Here is a 13,516-nt window from a genome sequence, read left to right on the forward strand (position 1 = left end):
TGGTAAATTAGACATAATAAGAGAACTGTTAGGCTACACCTACGCTATGAGATAAATTCAATTTTTAATAAATTTGATTTTTTAACCTCATTCTTATAAATTTGAATTTGTGTCCACAAAACTTCTTGAAATTCAACCCATCATTTTTCTGTGTCAAGTATCTGCGTCCCTATTGCCCTGTGCAAGTTCAACAGTGTGAGCAATGCATTGTGTGTAACTATCCCACAGAGCCTGAGCCCCACTTGCTTGCCGGTGTTTCATGTTAGAATCCCAGAATGCAAAGCACTGCCCCAGAATTCAGAGCACTCAGTAACAGAATTCAGACCTCCCCAAAACCCACCTGGGGTCCCTGTGCCACATGTCCTCTGCAGACATTGGCGTAGCAGTGGACAGCTGTGCTATCAGCCTTGTCTCCCGCACCCAGTTCTGTCAGCCGCGCATCCGCTGTGGATGTTGGCATAGTGGTGGGCAGCTGTGCTATCAGCTCTGTCCAGCCTCAACTGGTTCCGTCAACTGTGTGTTCGGACCTTTATATTTGCAGGCCTGGGCACTGCAGAATTCAAATCTAATTCAATCAAAAAATCTGTGGACTTCCTGTAACCTTCTTCCTGTGCACTTGGATAGAAAGCAGTGGAGAAGGAAGCAGCCATACACGGAATGTCACTGCATAGCTTTTGGGATACATATGGGACACTTCTGGAGGCAAATAAATCTGAATTAAAGACATGACATTTCCACACTGGACTTTATTCTAAATTTTAAATTCAAAATTGATGCTATACCCATCCTGTAATATTGACATTTTGTTATTGGTATTAGGGCTCAGTAATTTGAGCAAATGGCATTTACAGTGAAGACAGCGACATTTTAGTATCGTGCTAACTCCTTTAAATTTGATTTTATCTCATAGTGTAGACAGCCTTAGATACTTAGAAGATATAAATAGCTGTGCATTCAGGGGAAATCCAGTTTTTCCTCTGCAGGTATAATATGCCCCTGGTGGTGAAACACATGAAGCTCCATTAAAAACACATGGCCCAATACTAATTTTCCTTTTTGGGAAAGATTATGGGTGTCATCTGAGGACCATGCATTTCTTTGATCCCTTTTAGTTTGACTTTCCCTGTGCTATAGCCTGAACACAGTATAGAACTATATGGCTGCTTGCGTACTTTTAGCAGTGGATAAAGTTCAAGGGTGCATGCTGGGCTGGTTTCTTTTAGTTATGTCAGCAGCCTTTGACACTGCTGATATGAGGTTTTGTTGCCCTTGGCTTGGGTAAGTGGCATATTGAAGAGTTCTTCCCCTTCCTTTCCAAGGGATTCCAGAGGATCTTTTAGGACACAAGTTTAGGGACTCAAGCATGAGAACTCTACGGCGTTTTCTTCTTTCATCTCTCCTTTTCAATGAACAACACAAGTCTGCTGGAGAAAATAGGCTTTGATCCCATCGTTATACACAATAGAATGATAATGAAGCTCTATTGTTCGCTGTCATCAGACCTAGACTCATTTCTTAAAGATGGGTGGGGATGGACAATGAACACCTGGAAAAAAATAAAAAATGAGTATGGTCAATGAAGGGCATACTTGGAGTACTGGCTTACCAAAGACGATGCTTTCATCGTCTTTCAGATTATCAGAGACTCAGCCACCATTTTCAGACCACTTTAAGAACAGCCTGGACTGCTTACTGCTTCTGTTTCTCATTGCCTGGGTGAGACGGGAGCTTGGATGAGAGTGAGCTGCCACAATCCAGAGAAGATAGAGGGGATGCTGGTAGGTTAGGGAAAAGATTTGAGAAAATATGGGAGGAGTACTTACTGCCTCTGCTCTCTGCGTCAACTATATTTCACATCTCTAGATAATATCCGCGTAGTATATGAGATCCTGATTCTGATCTCTGATACACCATATTACACTGGTGGGACCTTTCCACTGACTTTTTAGTGGGTTGTGGATTTTCGCAGAAAATGCAGCTTTTGCCAGTCAATGGCCATGTCTACACTAGCCAAAAACTTGGAAGTTGCCATGCAAATGGCCATTTTGAAGTTTACTAATGAAGCACTGAAATACATATTCAGCGCCTCCTTAGCATGCGGGCGGCTGCGACACTTCGAAATTGATGCGGCTCGCCGCCACATGGCTCGTCCAGACAGGGTTCCTTTTCAAAAGGACACCAGCTACTTCGAAATCCCTTACTCCTATGAGCAGATGGGAATAAGGGGACTTCGAAGTAGGTGGGGTCCTTTAGAAAAAGAGCCCTGTCTGGATGAACCGCGCGGAGGCGAGCTGCATCAATTTCGAAGTGCTGCGGCCGCCCGCATGCTAATGAGGTGCTGAATAGAATTTCAGCGCTTCATTGTAAACTTCAAAATGGCCATTTGCATGGCAACTTCGAAGTTTTTGGCTAGTGTAGACATAGCCAATGACAATTCTTATAAAGCTACCATAGCTTATCACCTAAAATGAGAAAAACCAAAAACACTGCACAGGAAGAATAAGAGCAGTTGAAAGAAAGATGTCCAGAGGTGCATAAAACAATGAGACTAGCTAGTCGTCAACCAGTATGTCTGTAACATTTCCTAGTTTGTGCAGTCACTTAACATTACATTGGGTACAGCTCATTTAAACAAATTTATATGCGGGAACACTATTTTAATCTTAGTTTTAAATTAGCTTTCATTAATAATACCTATCTTTTCCAGATTGTCAACATAGCTCTACCTCTTGGTGTTTTAAGAATTAAATACAGAAATATTAACTTGCTACCATACATCCAGAAATAGGAAAATATTAGAATTCTCAAGCCTGTAGCTCCCCTTCCACCCAAAAAGGATGGTTTTCAAATCCATACAACCCATTTAGTGTAAATATATATAGTTTCCATTGTTGTTAGATGATACTTTGTTTGAAGGGAACTATCGAAATGCTGTTCAAGCAAAACATTATATCGTGTTATCTCTTCCTTTATTCCTCTACAGTGTTTCCTGTACAAGGTTTTCTTCTCTTGATAAGTGTTAACGAAAAACAGTCTTCTAACTTTACCTTTGGCATATCTCCTATTACTGCTATTTTTTAGCTTTCTCTTTACTGGAAACAACTCCTGCATGTGGCTAACTTTTTGTAGGATGCAATTCAGAAGCAATGGCAATGCAATTAAATGCAGTGGTTACACAATATATATGGCTTTTCTGGATCTCAGACCAAAATAATACCCTATATTTTTGGGACACCGTGTTGTGGAGTTTGTTGAGGCTTTTTGAGTTCAGGATACATAGTCCCTGGAGCCTTCCTCCTGGCTCATTCCCATAATGGGCATTCCTATGTTGCAGATAGCCACTGATGACACTAAGGACCATCAGGTATATACTGCTGTTGAACTGTATCAACAAATCTGCATGTGTCTGCTTCCTAGTCAGGAGAGTGAGAACTTTGAACTGTTTCCCATTCTTCTCTAAAATAAAGTTGGTAATTCTAAGTTCTTCCCTATCCACGCCTAAGAAACAAAAGCGTTCTAGAATCAGATTAAAATGCGATACACAGGCCACTATGCCATTTCCACAAAGGCTATCCACAAATGCCTTTATGGAAAAAAGTACTTTTCAGGTAAAGAATGGGAATTATAATGCAATGATCGGGAATGTATCTTTGTTTTTCCTAAGGATGTACTAATTTAATGGATAGACTAACCTAGAGAGAGTACTAGAAATACCTTAAATTAATATAAATCCTTGAGTTGTTTATGGCTTTAAAAAGTCTTAAACGGTCTTTAGGAGATGATATGTGGGTAAAATGCAAATTGAGAGATAATGGAATAAAGTAATTGCAATACAAACCAGCTCAAAAACTTTAGACAGTAAATATCTGGCAAAGAGGACCAGCTCTTTTCTCTCTCAGTGGGTTTTTGAAGAACTATGTGACCCAGGAAAGAAAACATTAAGATATTTGATTTCACCTTATAGTATAGGGAAATATAGTTTTGTTAATGCTTACCATAATTCTGTCTGTTTGGTTCAGGCAGTTATAATTTTACAAATCTTATGTTACTTTCTGTTACCCTCTAGGCAACAATATAGAGTTATTACAGTATAAAGGAAAATTCATCCCGTTGAGCTGATATTTGTTCTAGTCCTAACCAAGTGGAAGCTTTCAAAAAAGGGTAAATAAAGTGAGAAATAAACATACACATGGGCTATGTCTACACGGCTCTCTGCCCAGTGCCGCTGCCGGCAGAGCTATGCAAAATGACCTTCTAGGGATTGCAAATGGTGTGCTATTTGCATACTCCCAAAGCTCATTACTATAGCCCTGCAAGAGTTTGGCCTCAGCAGAAGGGGGTGCCAGCATGGCAGAGGCAGTGTGGATGTGCCTATGCCAGCTAAACCCGCCTCTGTTGCCAGTCTTTTGTGCCTCAAATGTCCAGAGGGACCACTATCATGCAGCAAGATACCAATCTAGAATATAAGAAATGCTATACTGGATCAGACCAGTTGTCTATCTAGGCTGGAATCCTATCTCTAATTGTGGCCAGCAGCAGCAGCTTTTGAGGAAGCTACAAGAAATCACTGAATTAGGCAGTTTTGAGAACTTATTCCCATGGTCCCCAATAGTTAAAGAATGGATGAAACCTTGAAGTACTAGAGTGATGGAGGGTCCCTTCCAAAACTCCTGTTTGGCTTTTGTAGTATTTATTCCAACTGGCAGTTCTTGTTATCCACATAAATATCTAATTCCTTTTTTGAATACTGCTTCTTTTTTTTTTCTTGCACTGAAATTTTGTTACCATGAGTACTGTTGGGTAATTGTGTTTTGTGGGATGGGGTAAGGATTTCCTTTTATGCATTTTACATTTCTTTCCATTCAATTATACTGAATATTTCCTTTGTTCTTACGTTATTAAAAAAGTGAATAGAATTTCCCAGTCATCCTCTCTCTAACATTCTTTATTTGGTCTCTTGTCTAAGGAAAATGCTCTCAATTTCTTCAATCTCACTTCATATGCAAGTTTTTCACCACTCCAATCCTTTGTGTTGGCTATTTCATTCTCCTCCTTTTTGAGACGGAATTACCAAAAATGAAGAGTTTTCCAGATGAGCTCGCTCATGCAATAGTATATTTTCTGTATTATTCCAAAATCCTATTCTTTATGCAATTTTTTTATTTTAATTTTTAACTATTCTGCAGATTGAGCAGAAATCTTCACTGAGCAGGTCTCAGCAGCGCCTGGGTTTTTTTTTCTGATATAAAATTAATTTAGAATCCTGTAAGAAGTCTATGTAGTTTCACATTATTTCCACCAATGCACACTACTTAGCATGTGGCAATGCCGAGGCCATGTCTTCAAGTCAACCAAACTTATATCTGGTACTTCAGCAATAATCACCGTGCTTGTGTGTGTCGACAGGTTGCTTCTTCCTTGCGTCAACAGTTCACATCCTCACCAGTAGTGCTGATTAAACTGTCAGTGTGAGTCATTAGGGGACAGCTTCTGAAAGCCAGCAACAGTTCATGCAATCAATAGTGTGTACGCTGTCACTGTGTCGACCTAGCTACATTGACGTTGATTGTATGCTTTTTGTGACGATAGTTAAGTCGGTGTAGCAGGCGAGTTACATTAGTGAGGGTGAAATTTCAACATATACATTTAAGCTATGGTTACACTAGCAAGTTTTGCCAAAAAAAACTTTGTTTTTTTTTATTTTTTGACAAAACTGATGGAACATCCACACACAAAATGTGTTTTGCCGACAGTGTTGACAAAACTCAGCACTTTCGCCAGCAGTGTGCTGCCTCACAGCCATGAGGCATAATGCTGCTGTCAACAGATTCTGCTGACTTTAAAAAAACTGTGGATGCTCTGGGGGGGGGGTCTTCTCTCAGCAGACAGGGCATCTAGAACAATGGGCAGTCCTGCCTGCTGTGTTTCTGGGTGCCTGTTTTGTCGACAGAGCTGAGCGCCAGCCTGATTAGCTTTTGTATATGGCTGTATGTCAAAAGAAGCTTTGTCATGAAATCTCTTCCAACAGTGACTTCTTTCGACACATCACTGTAGTGTAAGTGTAGCCCTATGTAGATTGACCTCACCCTTCAGCATAGACAAAAGCTGACTTCCATTTGCTGTCCTACTTGACTTCCTCTTCTGGCCAGAAAATCCTCAACTAAAAGAAAATTACTCAGAACCCCCCAAACCAAAATGCATATGTGGAGCAAAGGACAAGGTTGTTGAGGTAATATTTTTTAAGCTATTGGTTTGATGAAGAACGTGCTCACCCATTACAGTTTTGGACAGCAGTGTAAGTTGCTAAGGCTATGTTTAGCCTGCATTTGATATTTCGGGGTACAGAGGTATCCCAAAATAGCAATGCTGTAAAGTGGAGGTTTAAGAAACCTAGGAAAGGTAAACCATTAACTTTTCTGGAAGCTCAAAATAGCGCTGATATTTTGAGGGCGGTATTCTGGTTCCGGTACCCCTTATCATGAGAGGGGTAAGGGCACTTTCCGAACAGACCCTTATTTTGAACTTCGGTGCTGTTTGGATGCATCAAGTTCAAAATAAGGTACTTGGAGACAATTTACAGGATTTGCATTGCGCAAATTGTGTAAATTATTTTGAAATACAAATGCAGTCTAAACATAGACTAAGAGAATCGGTTGCTGCCCTTACAATAAGCATAAAATGGATATATTTCTCTTTGATGAAAATGTTACCCTCCTGAGGGTTAAGGTGATGCAGGGGTACCCAAAACTTCCAGCGATTTGCACATCATCAAAGATTGGTTGCCCGTGTATGTGACTTACAGAAATGTGAATTTCAGACAGCAGTCCTTACAGTACTCTGTGTCTGATATGAATAGAATATACTTTCTGGGTAATAGTCATGAGGGCATTCTGCACTCCTCTGCACTATGGCACTGAACCTTTGGCTAATATGAGCTATGCCTACGCCACACGATAATATTGATTTTAAGTCAATTAGCTCAATTTTTCCAAGTGTCTGTCCTCACTGTAAACCCCATTAGCTCATTTTATGGAGCACTAAAATCAACATAATATCAAGATCATAATATTGTAGTAATCTGATGGGTGTAGCGTCAGTCCAAATTGAAAATTCCGAATGAGGGGCAGTGAGGAAGCGCCATGTCTTTAAATCAAATCCATTAGCCTCCAGACACGTCCCATATGTGCTTCAAAATGCCCCACAGTTCTCCACTCTGGCCTCTAACATCTCCACTGCTCACAGGTGCTGAGGAATTAGGCAACAGGAAGACTGTTTCCATTTGGCACCTGGAAGCCCATGGCTGTAGGGTCAATAAATCTTCTTTCTTTTTCATTGCTAGTAGCGCGTCTCTGGGGTCTGTGGGTCTGTGTATACCCCTGCTAGCTGCCTTTTTTTTCTGCACGTCTGAAACCAGTTGCTGCCCCCTGTACCATTTGGCAGCTAGGCTGTGGGTGGCGGGTTGTGCTTCTCTGTTAGGATGAGAAACTTCTTTTTAGCTGTTTGCATTTTCTCCCGCTCTTCACATCTGCTCCCTTTCCTCCCTGAGAGGTGCCATGCAAATATACTCTATCCATAGCTCATCCCTCCCCAAGAGGTGCCACGCATTCTGGAACTTTCCCTCACCCGTATCACATGGCAGCTAGTTTGGGAGTGGGGGTTGTGCTTGGATGAGAAACTTCTTTTCAGCCACTTACATTTTGTCCTGACCCCCACGTCCTGTCCCTTCCCTCCCCCCAGAGGTGCCACGCAGTCTGGAACTTTCCCACGCCCAGCCATATCACGTGGCTTGACCCTGAACCAATAAAAATGCATGTCGTGCAAGGTGCCAGACAGCTTGTGCACAGTAAGGATCATGATTTTCAGGTGCTGGCTATAGCTGAGGGTCTTTTGACCATCATGGGGAAGTCTCCCTTGGCGGTCATGATTTCCAGGTGATGGCTGTAGCCAGGGGTCTCTTAGCCACCCTCGAGCTGTAACTTTTTCAATGATTCATTTGAGTTTCAGTGTAGCACCTTTGTCTACTTAAACATTCTAATGGTCTTGTTTGGCAGAAGGCCTAAATTCTGATTCAGGCCCAACATAATCAAAGGGTGGTCAACATAATCTCCCTGGCTGGTCACAATTTTCAGGGCTGTCAAATGCCTGCTGCCTTTTAGCCGCTCCAAGCCATTACTGTTTCAATGATTCATTTGAGTTCCAGTGTAGCACCCGTGTCGAGCTAAGCATATTCTTCTTTTAAGGGTCTTCTTTGCCAGGAGGTCTAAAACCACATCCAAGCCTGCAAAGATCCAGTGCTTTTGCATTCCATTTTAAAAAACCTGTCAATGGGACAGGTTTACTACCCTTTCCCTTCCCTCCCCCCAAGTTATAAAAAAGCACATCTCTTACAAAGGCAAGCCAGACCCCCGTCTGGAAAAAGACATTTGTTTAACGGGGCAGGGGAAAGAGGGGAATGGAATGTGGGAAGATGTCGTCAGATATCCACATCTGCTTGCAGGGCATTTTTTCCCCGTGCTGCACCAGTGAAAATAGGCCAGAATGCTATGGGCCTCAGGGAACTATGGGACAGGTTCCCACAATACACTGCTGCAGCACTTCATTTAAGCTCGATTTTGGGTACTTGCATGGGGCAGCAATAAGTCAATTTTGTGGAGAGCATGTGGGAAGGTGAAGATGTTCAAAATGAAATGGATGAAACCCAGCATTAAGAGATTGATTTTAATAAATTTGATTTTTAGCTCATTGTGTAGACGCAGCCACAGTCACTTAGGCCACATCTATACTAGCAAGTACATTCAAAAGTGAGGTCAAAAGGCGGCCTTCTTTCAAAATAATCCACAGAGCGTCTACACACACCCTGCAATCTTTCAAAAGTAACATTGAAAGAACAGGGCTGTTCCGTCAAAGTTGGTCCTCCGTTCCCATGGCGGAAAGAGCAGCCCACTTCAAAAGATTACTTCAAAAGAAAGCGAGTGTAGACGCTTTTCAGATGGCTGTTTCAAAAGAGGAAGTCCTCTATGGCAACGATCAGCTAGCGGGCAGCGACACCACTCTCAGCATAAGTGGAGCTCTATGGTTCCAGCGTCTGGCCGCATTTAAAGACGCAGGCTCCCACAAGCCTCAGGCAGGAAGTGGAGACCATGCAGGCAGCAGGGAGCCCAGGCTGCTCTCCAGCTCGTTGCCTTCTGCAATGCATCAGGCAGCTCCTCGCCCTCCCCAGTCCCATGGCAGGCCTTCAAGACCCCTGCCCACCCCAGGGTCCCCCTGAAGACAGCAGAGAGCCCTCCCAGGAGGTGAGCCAGGCCTCAAAGTGCTGGGCCTCCTCCTGGATGGAGGCCAAGCCCCAGGACTTCCTGTCCCTATGGGCAGATGAGGAGGTCCCTCACCAAACAGCGGTCCAGCGCCGCAATGCCATGGTCTTTGAGTGGCTGTCGAAGGACCTGATCAGATGGGGCCACCTCACCCGCACCCTGGACTAGGTCCATTTGAAGGTGAAGGAGCTCTGGCAGGGCTATTGCAAAACCTGGGGTATGGCTGGGCAATCGGGGGCAGCACCCATAAGCTGCTCCTACTATAAAGAGCTTCACCACCTCCAGACCCCCAATCGTCATCATGGACATGGCTGAGCCCAAGCCGGAGATGGCAACGGAGGGCAAGAAGCATCCGGGACCGGCAGCCAGCACCAGGTGCCTATGGATGGTCTGGTGCTTGGACCCAACCAGCAATGATGAGGGCTCAAGTGAAGGGGCTCTCGTCATTGACATCCCATCCAGGCTGTCCAGCCAGGCCACATCTGTCGATGCCTCTCCTGACTTTCTGGAGGGACCTACAGATAGTTGGTGGGCACACCACGCACCCCAGCACCTGGGGAAAGGACACTGGGTCCTGCCTGGGGTTGCCACAGGCCACCCATGTGGCCGCCAGCCCCAATGCATGTGGACATAGAAGAGCACGAATTGTTGGGCAAAAGTCAGCATGGTTTCTGCAGAGGGAAGTCGTGTCTAACTAATCTATTAGAATTCTTTGAAGGGGTTAATAAACATGCGGACAAGGGGCACCCAGTGGACATAATATACCTAGATTTCCAGAAAGCCTTTGACACGGTCCCACACCAAAGGCTTTTATGTAAATTAGGTGGTCATGGGATAGGAGGAAAGGTCCTTTCATGGATCGGGAATTGGTTAAAAGACAGAAAACAAAGGGTGGGAATAAATGGTAAATTTTCACAATGGAGGAGGGTAACTAGTGGTGTTCCCCAGGGGTCAGTCCTGGGACCGATCCTGTTCAACTTGTTCATCAATGATCTAGAAAATGAGGTAAGCAGTGAGGTGGCAAAGTTTGCAGATGACACCAAGTTGTTCAGGACAGTCAAAAGCAAAAGGGATTGTGAAGAACTACAAAAAGATCTCAGCAAACTGAGTGATTGGGCAGCAAAATGGCAAATGAAATTTAATGTGGGTAAGTGTAAGGTAATGCATGTTGGAAAAAATAACCCAAATTACACGTACTACATGATGGGGTCAAATTTAGCTACGACAGATCAGGAAAGGGATCTTGGAGTTATAGTGGATAGTTCTCTGAAGACATCCACGCAGTGTGCAGGGGCAGTTAGTAAGGCAAATAGGATGTTAGGAATTATTAAAAAAGGGATCGATAATAAGACAAAAGATATCATACTTCCCCTATATAAAACTATGGTACGCCCACATCTTGAGTACTGCGTGCAGATGTGGTCTCCTCACCTCAAAAAAGATATATTGGCATTAGAAAAGGTTCAGAAAAGGGCGACTAAGATGATTAGGGGCTTGGAAAGGGTCCCATATGGGGAGAGGCTAGAGAGACTGGGACTTTTCAGTTTGGAAAAGAGGCGATTGAGGGGCGATATGATAGAGGTATATAAAATCATGAATGGTGTGGAGAAAGTGAATATAGAAAAATTATTTACCTTTTCCCATAATACAAGATCTAGGGGACACCAAATGAAATTGATGGGTAGTAGGTTCAAAACTAATAAAAGGAAATTTTTCTTCACACAGCGCACAGTCAACCTGTGGAACTCCTTGCCCGAGGAGGCTGTGAAGGCCAGGACTCTATTAGGGTTTAAAAAAGAGCTTGATAAATTTTTGCAGGTTAGGTCCATAAATGGCTATTAGCCAGGGATAAAGTATGGTGCCCTAGCCTTCATAACAAGGGCAGGAGATGGATGGCAGGAGATAAATCACTTGATCATTGTCTTCTGTTCTCCTTCTCTGGGGCACCTGGCATTGGCCACCGTCGGCAGATGGGATGCTGGGCTCGATGGACCTTTGGTCTGACCCAGTATGGCCATTCTTATGTTCTTATGTTCTTATGACACACGTCACTCACCACCACGTGTCTGGGACAGCACCATGTGCCAGCTGGATGTGGAGGTACCAGGGGACAGTGGGGGGGAACCTGCACCCATGAAACCCATGTGGGGAACCCTGGGACATGGACATTGCAGGGCCCTCAGGATGGGGACACGGGGGCCAGCATCTGAGACTAGTGGCTTGTTTCCCTTCCCCTTCTGTCTCCGCAGCTCCAGCAGCCAGCAACCTTAGCAGCCCCACCAGCCAAGGCAAGGGGGAGTGGCCCAGAACTCAAGCCAGGACTGCGCGGGACTGCCGCTGGGCTGTTTGCTGGTGCCACAAGCCCAGGAAGGAGGAGGTGGGGGACACTGCCCACGCTGCAGCCCTGCAGGACCTTACCTGGCCTGCATGTTGCTGGCCAGGGACAGCCAGGAGGAGGCCGCGCCTGTGCCCCCTGCTTCCCGTGTGCCAACCCTGGGGAGGCCACTGGGGCCTCACCCCAGCCATGGCCCTTGCCACTGGCTCCAGCCCAGCCCTGATGGGGCCCCCAAACATGGGGTGGGGAGGGGAAGGCATGAGCAATGGCGATCCCAGCCCTCAACCCCTCCATCAATGGGTAGAGCCACCCGCCCTGACCGTCAACCCTCCCGGAGCTTGGTGGGTGCCTGCCTGGGTCTGCTATGCCCCTGTGTATAGTCCCCCCCAGCCCCCTGTTTACAGTCATTCCCCCCACCCCATATAGTTCTCTGGAGTTGGCACAGGCACAGACTGGTGGTAGGTGCAATTAAAGAGTTTATTGTGGAGTTTAACCCCATGTCCTCTGTGCATGTGTGGGGGTGGGGATGCATTTGCCTGGGGGGGATGTATGTCCAGGGTGGGGGGTTACTGCAGTTCCTGCTTGAAGGGCCTCCTGTACCTGCACTCTGTCCTGCTGGGCCTGGTGGCATGGGGCAGCAGGGGGCTGCTCAGACCTGTGCCCCGCCTCGACGACCCACCCCACACGAATGTCTCAGGCTTCACCTCCACAAGGTTGTGCAGGGTGCAGCAGGCCCTGACCACCTCCAGGACACTGTGGAGGCCCACCTCAGGCCTGGTGAGGAGGCACTGGAAACATTCCTTCAAGCAGCCAAATGCCTGATCAACTGTATTGCGGGCCCTGGCTAGGCTGTGTGTGTCCCATGTATGGCCTCATCAGCCAAGGCTGTGGGTGGTAAGCCGCATCCGCCACAATGCAGGGTGGTATTGTGGTGTCCCTGCCAGGGAGCTCCCACCAGGGGATGAAGGTCCCCTCAGCCATGCCGTGGCCCAGCCCTGAGTTCCAGAATACCCTGTGGGGTGGGTTGAGGGTTGTGGGTCTGGCTGGACCAGCCCACGCAGATGTCCTGGAACCGACCATTGGCATCAACAAGCACCTGCAGGACCACGGAGAGGTAGCCCTTGTGATTTACGTAGGCCCCACTGCTGTGCTCTGGGGCCCAGAAGGCAATGTGCGTACCGTCCAGCACCCTGAAGCAGTTTGGGAAGCCCTACTCTTCAAACCCCTAGATGGCATCTTCCAGGTCCCCAACGCAGACTGGCTGCCACAGGAGGGCCCTGTTGATGGCCTGGATGACCTGCAAGGCATTGGGGAAGGATGCACATATGAGTGTGGGGTGAGGTGCAGTGTGTCCACTCCCCCGTCCCCACCCCAGTCCCCTGCAGGGCAGGCCTCTGGGGGGGTCTCCAACCCCTTCATGCCTGCCTGTCCCTAAGCCCGCACCATCCCCTGTAGGGCAGGCCTCCCTGGGGCCCCCATCTTCTCACCCCTGCATACCTGCCCATCCCCATCCCTGTCCCTGGCAGGGGCCACCGCCACAAGTCCCTGACACTGCCCCTTACCAGGGTGCCCCCTAGCCTCTGCATGCAGTGGGCCGGGCATGGCTTACTTAATTGAGGATGGCCCCAAAGTGGCCCTGCCCATCCCAAACTGGTGGCCGATGGATTGGTGACCATCCGGGGTGGCCCATTTCAAGACACCAATGGCCACCCTTTTCTGGAGTGTGAGAACTGGCCTTATGCAGGTGTCGCGGTGCTGGAGGACTGGGATAAGCCAGTGGCACAGCTCCAGGAATGTCTCTTTGGTCATCCTGAAGTTCTGTAGCCACCAGTTGTTGCCCCAGTCCTCCAGCACCAGCCGGTCCCACAAG

The 13,516-nt window shown here is 46.3% G+C and overlaps 1 protein-coding gene across 3 annotated transcripts in view; it reads left to right on the forward strand.

The window, feature by feature from the left end:
* The window catches only part of LONRF2 (LON peptidase N-terminal domain and ring finger 2), a 140,699-nt gene extending 128,566 nt beyond the window's left edge, over positions 1 to 12,133 (forward strand). For all 3 annotated transcript variants that reach the window (XR_012645208.1, XR_012645209.1, XR_012645211.1), the window contains one exon: positions 11,561 to 12,133. The gene's annotated coding sequence lies outside the window, so the exon portion shown is untranslated. The remainder of the gene's footprint in view (positions 1 to 11,560) is intronic.
* The last annotated feature ends 1,383 nt before the right edge of the window (positions 12,134 to 13,516 follow it).

Source organism: Carettochelys insculpta, chromosome 1 (genome assembly GCF_033958435.1).
Source record: "Carettochelys insculpta isolate YL-2023 chromosome 1, ASM3395843v1, whole genome shotgun sequence".
NCBI classification, from domain to species: Eukaryota; Metazoa; Chordata; order Testudines; family Carettochelyidae; genus Carettochelys; species Carettochelys insculpta.